Raw genomic sequence first — 12349 nt, 5'->3', positions numbered from 1 at the left:
ATGATCTGCGCGGGCCGGGAAGCGTGTAGGTGATGATGCACCTCACTTCTCCGCACGCATGATTTCACACCCGCGCAGGCTTTCCCCTCGTCGCCCGCATATCATGGGAGTGTCATCAACGACCTTGCCAGACTATTATACTTACTCGCCATTTTCAACCGAAAAATAGAGCACCATTTTCAATATTTCAACGGACAAAACGGAGTAGGCTCTCAAGTCGACGCGTTTATTTTGTTATTTATGACCACGCATAACTTTTTACCGTTTACGTTTGTATTTTGAAGTCTGTTGTAGGTATATTTTTTTAATTAGATATTAATAGTTGTATGTAGTGTTAAAGACGTCTTTCAAAACATGAAGCCTACTTAGTTGCTCTATAAGATTTTTGATAATGTCAGCATATTCAGCATAGCAGACTACTCACTAGTTCTGTTTTTATGAAAAATGTCGCACTACATGTATTATACAATACAAGGAAGGTCATCAATCACATGATTCAATCTTAATATCTATAAATCACGTGTCACGTTCAATTATAATAAAACCAATTTTAATAAAATTTTCACACCGTGTGCAGTTTGGTCCAACTGGAAAGATAGGGTAGAGTGGGGTAGGGGAGAACTAAGCGCATTTATGTCTTGCTTGCTCAACCGGATCCACTAATATACGTATAAAATAAAATACGATTTGGTTTTAGAGGGATGGTAAATAAATAAAAAATCACAATTTTAAAACAACATTTATTTTTACATACATTAAGTCGGATTCAAAATGCCTGAAACATACTGATTTCTGTGTACACATCAGTTATAGATTAATTTCTTGGACAAGTAAATAATATATTTATCTTTGCGATTCTCTGGAAACAATAAAATTATAAGCTTTAATTTGTTGTTTTTATAATCACCTCGCAGTACACTACTATACACGTAAATATTAAAAATTTCATTTTTAATCTTTAGGAATTTTCATTTAATTAGGTATATTTTTAAAATTAAATTTGTTAAAAATATAGATTTTTTTTTTCAGTATATATTTAAACGTAGGTATTAAGAGTAAATACACCATAACCCGCAGTCCGTCTGTAACGAATACAAAAGTGCGGTTCTCGAAACAAACCAAGTGTGTGAGCTACGCTACCAATTTTTTTTTTTAAATTTACTTAACATTTTTTTTTCATAATAAAATAAAACTACCGAAAAATTGAGAAAAACGCGTTTGTGCTACAAATGGAAATAAACCTATGAGCACTAATTTAAATGCCATCATTATAGTATCTACAGCGAGACAGACAGGCTGTGACGTCAGCGTCGGCGACTCCGCCCTACACAAATACATTTCAATCGTAGACATGTCATCGGCTATATTACATATTATTTCTCATTCATCATGTGATTGAATTAAAAACCGTACGATATGTTACATCTTATTGCGTTTGAGTTGTCAATATTGCTGAATCAAGGACCGTATCATTTGTAACATCTTGTTTCGGTTAAGTTGCGAAAATAATGAAATAATAACTGTATGGTGTATTACAACTTATTTCCCTAGAGTTGTTTATTTCGGTTGAAATGCCAATAAGGTTGAATTAATAACCAAACGGTGTGTTTGTTGCCATTATGGCTGAATTAGGAATAGTTTTGTGACTAGTTTCGGTTGAGTTGCCAAAAGAATGATCGAATGAAATATAATATGTAACAGCTTATTTGTCAATGTGGCGGAATTAAGAACCTATGATTTGTTCGCTTGAGTTGCCACTATTGGTGAATTAAGAATAACACGATTTGTGACATCTTGTTTCTTGGTGCGAGGTCACATCTACGATTGAAACGATTGCCCTACACGAGTAAAACGTTACCAAAAATATTTGCGGCGAAGGCTGCACTTTGAACGACCAAAAAAAAGGTTACTCCTCACATACAGATTGTGCGCAAGTACATTCACTTATCCACTATGAGAGATAAAAAAGGAGGAATATTGTTCAATACTATTTGGTTATTGGCAACGGACGTTACATCACCTACTCGTACTTTGAGGAGCTGATCACGCGAACTAAAGTTACTCGTACATTACGCTACGCTAAAAGTTTCTGCCTCAAATCAGTGACGTTATAACTAAACAGAGATAGATTGGATTTTTACGGTATAAACATATTAAGGGACATACTCTTCTGTTTATCATTATTAAATCATTTTTTATCGAGGTGTTTGGCTACAATTGAACTGATTCAGTTACCAAGCTCTAACCTAACCTGGAAGGAGTTTGACAGCTCGTTAAACCGTCAACAAGTCTGTGATTTCATTTCATTTGGAAATCAGTTTTTACGCGGCGTTGTACCGGGGCGTAATGTGACATTGGTTTTTGAAGGGTTATGTAAAATAAATCAGAGCCTACAGTAACAAGTCATTGTATGCAAGCGGCTCAGAACCACGGAGTTAAGTCCCTCCATAAGAACTGTGGTGGATGTCCACCGGCAGCCTATTGCCATATCATAGTGGAATACAGATGTCTCAAACAAAATCTTATTCTCTGATGATTTAAAAAATGAAATAATTGTCTATTTTTATTTTCAAAGTCGTTGAAGTTATCGTCAATGCAACCTAACCTATCCAGCTCTGTTCAGTTATACATCACATGTTTGGCTCATATAGACTTGAAGTGAACGAAGTCCCGTACACCGGAGCTAACCATCCTACACATTACACGTTCAGTAGAGTTACATCGACACTGGCAGTATATCTACGTATCGAAAATTATAGAAAATATGCTAAACTACTTTATACATATGAATCACTCATTATTGCGCTTTCTTAATTGTACGAGGGGCAGCGGGGCTTTCCAGCCGTAGGGAGCGCTCTCATTGGTCGACGCCTTGTGTGGGGTTTCCCCGCATATATATTAGCAACTACCCGCATCTAGATTTCTTTTAAATTTCTCCCGTAAGTAAACATTTTGGAATGGGAATCTGAAAAATTTCACATACCGAATCGTTTCCCAATCGACCAATGAAAATGCGTACCTTTATAATTATAAATATATCTGCAGGCAATTCACGCCTCCAGATAAGAACCACGTCTAGTCCGCTAGGGCGTAGATATCATACACACGCACTTAATTATACAAAAGGCAGCTGTTATATTTTGAAGTTTATGCTAAATTGATATCATTATGGCATGTCACGAAAATTTTTTTTTAGTTCTAGGTACTATTTGAATTCATCTATTGGATAGAGTCAATCAATAATCACATTTTTAAATGATTACAGGAATTTGGAAACAAGTTTCTATATCAAGACTCAAGGGTAATTCAAAAACTATTACGTCACGTCAGTGACGTTATCGCGTGAGATTCCCGTGTTTCCAAAGTTACGGAATAAATTTTGGCGAGTTGAGTCCCATCAAAGTCTGAGGGGACTTGAAATAGTAAACTTAAGCCCAAGTTACACTAAGATGGAAATTCCTCTAATGTAGCTTACCCTTTAGTTGGAACTGAAATGCCTTGAGTTCTTATATTATACAAAACACCGTTAGAGAATAGCTGTGCTGATTGGAAGGCTTCTAATATTTCTCTAGGCTAATCGTCACTTAGCATTAGACGATATCGTGGTCAATATCTAAGTGAAAAAAAAACCTTCGAATGGCACTCAACCCGCGTACATTTTTATGTAGTTTCCAAAAAATCAATTCATCTAAATGAAACGCATTCACATATTTTATACGCGCCTCGATTATACAGTATGTTCCTTTCAAACTACCCTTTGAAATTTAATTTACCAAAAAGCAGCAACGATTTAAGCTACAGAGTAACTAAGGCTAAGGCCCGACACATACGAAAGATTTTACGTTCACACTTTAATACGACAATCGCAATCTGCGCGATTTTATTCAATTGTCACAATTGTAACATCTAGTTTTCAAAAAAAAAAATGCCGATCACTAGATGTTGATTACATAATATATTTATAATTTCCGGAAAAAAAAGTAAACGTTTAGGTTTCATTTTATAATACTTTTTAAGTTTTTATCTGTAGCGTAATATCACACACTTTTTGGTAAATTAAAAACAAAGAAGAAAAGAATATTTGTATCCGACTAACAAGCATGGGCAGAACTGCTCGGGAAACAAAACTAACCAGCAGTCTACGCTATTAATAGTAAATATAATATAATATATATTTTTGTTACTTTGCATTCACTTAATCGCGACAATCTAAAACTTAATTAAATAGCTACCAAATATTTTTTTTTAAGTTACAATTATACAATAGGTATGCAAGACGCCATGTTATTTATTTCACAATGATATCTAAAATGATTGGTTATTGGAAGTCGTTCTTTATTGCACATATTTATAAACACTACTAGTTCCAAAAAAAATCCTAAAATATTTTTTAACTGGCATAAAAATGGCATAAAATTTAAACCAAATTATGATATTTTCCGTCTTATTCTAGTAATGTTAAATCATAATTATGTTTATGATGCAACCGACAAGACGTGTCCGTCAATTTTCAAAATTTATAACGTAAAGTGAGTCGCAAGTTTACTGTGGTCGCGGCCTAAATCCCAAATTAAAAACTTACGATAATTTCAGTTTAAAAAAAAACTTTAATACGGTTGACTGTAGCACATGATAGATAATTTAGCAATAATTTTTTGCCAAAAATGACAGGATATCCAAACGTCTATATAAGACAAAAAAAATAACGGTGTTCCTACAAAACGATGATTTATATTCAACAATGTTTACATCTGGTGCTGTCACTCTTTTACATTATCAATTAAAAGGTGACAACAACATTATATAACAGTCTATTTTTGCAGCAACACCGTCAGTTCTGAACGACTCCCATACACCGAAATGTATGATTTTTAACGTATTATACCTCATTATTAAACATACAATTCCCTACTTACAATCGAAGTTTCTTTAAACACAAGAGAAAAATAAAAATATATCATAATATATTTATTTTTATAATAATAGTTAGGTAATAGGTATACTTAAAAAAATAAAGACTTTACGTTATATATTTAATTAATTAGAAAGCAAAATAGCGTTATTTTACAAGTTACTAGGAAGGATCGGCTTAAGACATATTTGTTGATTTTTTTTTCACACATGGTAACATTAGGGGTATATTGTGCTTCCGGTAGCAACACTTTTATGGCACAGAGCACTAACAAACTTCTACATTGTTATATTAAGGACCATGATACAGGTTATATAAATATATTACACATAACGCCTCATGTCCATTAAGGATGTTAGGATATCGTCACTTTTATTGCAAAATATGCTACAAGTATCCAAACGTAGACAAAATGTTACAAATAATGGTGCCCCTACAAAACGGTTATATAACACATTGGTTATCAAGTTGCATACAAATCTTAAACAAAAACCAACTTACAGATAAAAACTCAACCATAGCCAAAAAACATCTTCAAATTGCAATATAACAAGAGCACTGTTTTGTGAAATATGTTGTTATATAATGTTATTTAACAATTCATAAGAGCACCATTACAAATGAACAACATAACACAACTATACATAGGATGTTCTGCAATGAATGGGACGCAATATATAACAAACATAAAAAAATTATACCTAACTATTACTTACATTTAAAAGAATTAACGAAAAATAGATCTTTTAATGCATTCTTCACTAACAAACACATGTTGTAAGTACATAAACCAATTATATAAATAAAAAATAGCAATATTTTTTTACTATTAATAATATTTAATAATCGTTATAATAATAATAATAATTTGTTAGGGCTTATTGGGTTAGCAACATTTTGTACTTAGGGCTAATTAACCTTCTTAAAAATAAGTGGGGGAAAAATATATTAATTATTTAATTAATTTAATCAGAAATTATTATCAAACAAATTAATTCAAATACTGCTAACAATTGATATTCTTATAGACACCGCATCGAATGCGGAAAGCGAATTCTTTGGACCTTAAATAAAAAATCTTATACAGGATGTTTCAATTCATATGCATAAAACTGAAAGACAGGGATATTTAATCACCATGTAGGCTAAGATATCACCATGTAATTTGACAAAAATAAATTTTAGATATTTTTGAATATTTCGTCTTTGTCTTATTCATAAAATAAAACACCAAACATCCTGTATATAACAACAATAACTAATTTAGTTAAGAGTAAGTTAAATAAAAAAATAGCAAAGCGATCGCTTTTTGTGTGTTATCGTCAAAATGTGCGCTTAGCATGAAGTCATAATATAACATATAATAACATAATATTAAAATATAGAAATAAAATTATCGACGAAAAGAACTACATAATGGAAGACGTCGTATGAACTAAACATAATATAAACGTAACCTAATGCTGCTCTCACATTAAAGCAAATGCCGCATCCGCAAAGAAATAATCAAGAACCAAGATTTTTTTTTACTTTAGTGTGTGACTAATAATGGTACTAAATAAATAAAAATTAAAAAAAAATTAAATTCAGGGTATTAATTTGTTTTGTTGTAATATACTGAATCTTCACACTGCCCAGACATTTTTATGAATGTGTCTTGTATCTAAGTAACTTGTGACACAACCGCTGTCTCCCGAAGTGCATGCTCTAATGTGCGATCAGTATAAAGGTGCCTACACACTTATTCGTGCCGAAATCAACATAAATTGTATTTTCGATTAGCCTGGATATTTTTGTCTCGCCTGGTATGTTTTATTATTATAATACAAACTTCGCCATCTATAACAGGCGTTACACACGATTTAAGATAATAGCAACACATCTTACAATAGGCACATGGCTTGTCATGTACATCATATTTATAATCAATTGAAGCTACTGTTCGTTTCGAAATGACAGTTGTTGTCAAATCGGCAATACGTTAGAATCGAACGCGTCGCGCAAAGTAAAAAAAAAATTGGTCGTCTGTAAAGTCGGTTTACTGATGATAGTTGAACGTGACAATATCATAAGAAAATACTGATGGAATGGTTGCATTTCTCAAAAGAAAAATGTTCGTTTTGCTAAAATACTTTTTAATAATCTGCATAGACCTTTACTTTATTTCTTGTAAAAAAAAGTGGGCAACCATCTTCGGCTCCATCGAATTATAAGACGTTGTCACGTCAAAAAGGAACTGAAAACGTAAGAAATCATCAACAACGAAAATTCCCTGTATGTGGAGTAAACGAGAACAGTACTAGTTTAATATGCGTTGTGCATTTTTTGCCTAGATGTTGTATAAAACTTCGTTATTGTCAAACACCTAGAGCGGAGTTTAAATGCCCAGTGTACATAAATAATTAATTAATTCAGATTTTATAGGTAAATAGTATTTCCGGCTCTACGTAGTGTGTAGACACCCTAACAATGCCTGTCAAAAAATGTGACGACGAAAAAACGCATGTTCAATAGCATTACAAATCACCGCAATCAAAAATATACAGACAGCAAAAAAAAAACATAGTTCAAATATAAAATAAATTTCATTAAAAACAATAAAAAGGCTATACAAAACTGTATATTTGACTATAAACGACTAATATAAAACATGCGAGAGAAGATTTTCTTTTTAAAAAGAATAATTTTATAAATACAAAATAATCATAAGTAAATAAATTTTTGCCTACACGTGGATATCTGGTTATATAACTAAAATATTTAATATTAGTAAATATATTTCTTTTACTCCATTCAAACGAAAGTGATACCACATAAGTGACAATATAGGGCATATTTTTTATCTGTAGCGCTGATTCTCTATGGCACGGCAAATTTTGTGACGTCACAGAATAATAAATATGCTTAACTGTTACACAACTTTAGTCATAGACAATCAGAGCTACAGGTATTTTTTTTACATAGCTCTGTGGTCTTCACGTCAACATATAACGCCAACAATAACATAATGTAAACAATTAAAAACATATCTACATTGAAGTGTTTTGTGATGCTGAAAATTATCTAAACCTAACAAAACTCAACCGAATTAACATTAAAATCATTAAACATCATTATTTTTTGTGCAAAACGATAAATCGAAACGTATTTAGTCGTTCATTTTGGTTTAAAAGAAAAAAAAAGTGAAGTCATTTAAATCTTCTATACCATAGAGATCGGGTATTTACTTTTGGGTATACGCCCATAGCACATTATTTTATTAAAACTTGAGATATTGTGTAGATTTCTATATCGCTTTCGAATTATAAGAAGTGATTTTAACATTGTTTATAGTTAAGCTCAACTTTGAATGTGTGTCAATTAAAAAAATAAATAAATTATTTACATTAGCATTTTTACTTATTTTAGAAATGTTTTTTGCAATAAAGTAGACGACTTGTTCAATTCCAACGATCTGTAGTACATGCAATTATAGTACTAACCTCGTGTGACGAATAAATAATATTTTATAAGAGTTCTGCACACCGCAAACAGGTTTACATAAATATAATATTGTATATAATAGCGAAGGCAAAAAAATGTGCCTTTAAATGAATAATAGAAATATATTAAGGTAAGGAAAAATAAACTCAATATTTTTTCAGTAGATGGCTGTAGTGATCGTTCGAAAGCTGGATTGTTAATCTGTTGACTATAATATTTAACACCCTGTAACTTACATCTGAATGAACTAAAAAAAAAAAAAAGAAATTTTTGCGCAAATTCTCACGTAAAATGAGTGTGAAACTGTTTTACCGATAATCTATGAGATATCACACACAACCGCCATCTACCGAAAAATAATGGACTTCTTTTTCCTCAACCTAATTATTTTGATTTGATTAAACACGGTCGACTACGACCGATTCACCCTTATTAATTCCTAATTTAAAATAGCATCATTTCAATACCCGAACCATAGACAAATTCAGTTTATTATTTCCTGTAGGGAAGAGACATTACACAGCAATGTCACTAATTCATGTGTTTATTTCCGAACATCAAGTCCAAAAAAACATCATTAAACAATGACAGTATTTAGTTATGAATGAGTTGGAAAAATACCATGATATCAATAAATTGACTTTACCTTACAAAAAATAAACTGTCTATGGCCATGGTCTATGGTGTTTGGCAGAACTATTAGAGACACCACACATAACCCTACGGAAACCGCCAAAGACGACACATAACGTCATTTTATACATGCATACTGTAACGTTGTTCTTATGGCATTCAAATCGAGAAAATTCAAAGTTATTTGTTGATTAAATTGACACCTAAATCTTTGCTAACGCATTATCAATTTAAATATGTATTTTTTGTATAAAGACTGAAGTTTGACAACATTTAGGATACGGGTATCCATGATTTAAACGCCGTAAGGACATTAATGACTCAAGTAATTCTTTATCTTTTCCTTTAAGACATTTGTACTGACCGCCTATCTTTCTTATGTAAGAAAGATAGGCAAGATATTAAACATTTCTTTCTTATTTAACATTCCGAACCGTCTCCATATGTTCAATTGTTCAGTGCCCGTATGTTATGCGGTATAATTTTGCAATGAATTTCAAAATGGATAAATACATCTATCAATAACCTTAAATTTCATTAACTAATGTCACTCCAACCAATTATTTCGATTCAGATCCAGATAGCGCAATTTGAAAATTCAAAAGTTTTATAAATAAAAAAAACCCAAACACACGCTACAAATGAACAGCTGCCGTTAGATTTTTTGACAGATTGTCAATTCTACTCCATACAAAATATCGACATATTGATTTTATTGAAACGCTACCCAAATTTTATGAGGAAAAAAAGTTTAAAACAACGAACCAAATGGAAAAAAAGTCACACATTAATATTACATTTTGAGTCTATTATACACTTTTTTTAAGATTAAAAAAAAAATCTATTTGTGCATAAAATTATGGACACACGCTTGCAATAAATCGAAACGAGGAAACCGACGATAGAAAATGAGTGTTATTTTATTTGATTTCCTTCCGAAAATATACATAATAATAGTTCGATCTTAAAAACCGCAAGTTTTAGAAAATCGTTATTTATTATTACTATTTATTACTCAGTGGTGGTGTTATCGTATTATTGGTTAAACTTCGCCTATTAAGATGCCTATTCATTAATGTAATCTTACGTCTAAGTACAGATTAAACACTCGCACAACGTATGCGATATTCCGATCGAAATATCGAACGATAACATAATTAGCGTTTTTCAAACCTTGCAATAGCGGCCGACCAATCAGAGACGTTGTCAGTAAACAGGACGCCATCTTGTGATTTTTTTTTTTTTTTGTGACTGCGGCGGTGATAGTCTACAAGTGTTAATTATGGTTTGTGTATTATGTGATTTTCTTTGTAAATATTTACGTACGAAATATCGCATCCGTTTGTTGAGTCGTGAAACTTCGGTCTGTCGGATTCCTAAGAAAGAGGTTCCTCAGTTCACTATCTAAGAAGATATTATAAATCGCACTAAAGTTATTGCAAATTTTTAAATAAGACAATGTTGCGTTACACTTCAAAGAGTTCACTGATAATTATTAGTTATAAAGTAATTTATTTTAATTTTTTTATTTTTAAGTTTTGGTAAGAAACCACGATGTTAAACAAACATAAAGAATACATTATTTATAACGCCATCCCTTGCATATTTGAAGAACTTGTTACCTGTAAGCCAATTGTAGACCTAAAATTCCAAGAGATGGCGTTACAAACGCGTGTCAAAATACGATCATATCGATAAAGATGGTCCATTTCAGGTCCACTCTTGTACCCCGTATCATTAAAATTTAAAAAATACAAGGGTTTTATTAAAATCTAAATAAGTAAATAATAAATCTAACTAACTTTAAAGAAATAAATAAAATTAAAACTCAAGTTTTTGAGTTACATCAAGATGGTGCCCATACAGCAACTATGACATGACAATTGACAGCAAACGTCAAATCGACTACTGCATTGAAAACGTCATCAATCCGCCATTATTAGCCACATTAGTTTTGCATTTCTTGGGAGAGAATTGCTTTTATTTCGAAAGAATTCAAGTAGATTTGTATAATGAAAAATAGTTAAAAAAAAATTCCTTTCGTTCCGCCAGGGTACAATGACTGATCCTGGGCTCCATACAATTTTGGACCATCTTTATTCCAAGCCTCGGTTACCTAGACTATGTCCAATTATATTATGTAATTTTTTATCGCAAATCAAGACTTAAACCTGCGCGTATAACTTAGTTAAACAGAGTTTTGCAAACTTTGGTGCGATTTAAAGAATACAAGATAAGGTTATACATTTTCCTTACTCCATTACAACCGACAAATCGAAGTTGCTTGATAGTTGGTTGGCCGATAGTTGACGTGTGGTGTGGTGTCGGCCGCGCGGGGAGTGTCGTGTGCAGGTGTCGCGGTGTCGCTGGCGGGCTCCGGCAGGTGTCGGCGACAGTATAGCACTTCTCTTTAGTGTTTTCTGAAAAAAAAAACGAGCGTGCTTTAGCTTCAGACCAATTACCTTCTATAGCTTGGCAAGTTCGTTGATGACACATGATATGGGGGCGACAGGGGGGAAGGTCTGCGTGCGTGTGAAGTCGAACGCGCGGGGCAGATGGAAGGACTGCACGGGTATGACGCCATGCGCGCGGGGCACCGCTACCCCCTCCCGGCCCGCGCGGACCATCGGGAACGTTACGAACGAATTTGTCAAGCTATACAGGACCTGCCTCGCTAGAGGTTACCCCTCTGTCAAAACTATTTGATCATCCATGGGCCTCAGGCATACTAACTACATCGCACCAGGTTCTTAAAATGTATAAAAAGGGATTGTTTCGAACTTCTCTAAGAACGCAATCTACTGGTAGTTAATAACAAAAACTGGTTCACTATGCCTATAGATGGCAGCACACACCTTAAAAGCCTAGCCCGATTACAGTTTATGTAATGCATCACCAATTTATTCCGTTGTGTGCAAGCGTGCGGTTCTACTTAAAATTACAACTAAATCAAAAGATGTAATACAGGGTCTCTCAAGCTGAGTCGTCTGGTTAGAAGTAATCAAACATAAAAGCATTGTTTTTCAAATGCTTCTTAATTTTGAGGTTTGAAATTATTTTTTCAACTATTTTTGGTTATAAAAATCTACGAATTTACTTTAATTCTTTCGAAATAATTCATTCTCTCCCGAGAAATGCAACACTAATAGCAGCGTTTTTCCTGAAATAAAACGCATATTAAATTACTAACCTAAATTCGAAGCTTAATTGATTGAGATAGCACTCGTCCTTTCGCGTGTGTTTCCCTTCTCTTTCTACGTGTCTATATGCCTCTCTTTCGCACATCCCCCTCACTTCACCTACCAGGCAGCTGGTCGAACA

General features: G+C 32.9%; 1 protein-coding gene across 2 annotated transcripts in view; it reads right to left on the bottom strand.

Annotated features, from left to right (window-relative positions):
* Positions 1–726: 726 nt before the first annotated feature.
* LOC112057121 (guanine nucleotide-binding protein G(s) subunit alpha) overlaps positions 727–12349 on the bottom strand; it is a 49130-nt gene continuing 37507 nt past the window's right edge. For both annotated transcript variants that reach the window (XM_052889411.1, XM_052889406.1), the window contains exon 11: positions 727–11448. The gene's annotated coding sequence lies outside the window, so the exon portion shown is untranslated. The remainder of the gene's footprint in view (positions 11449–12349) is intronic.

This window comes from Bicyclus anynana, chromosome 2, assembly GCF_947172395.1.
Source record: "Bicyclus anynana chromosome 2, ilBicAnyn1.1, whole genome shotgun sequence".
Classification (NCBI taxonomy): domain Eukaryota; kingdom Metazoa; phylum Arthropoda; class Insecta; order Lepidoptera; family Nymphalidae; genus Bicyclus; species Bicyclus anynana.
This window is presented reverse-complemented; position numbering and strand designations above follow the sequence as displayed.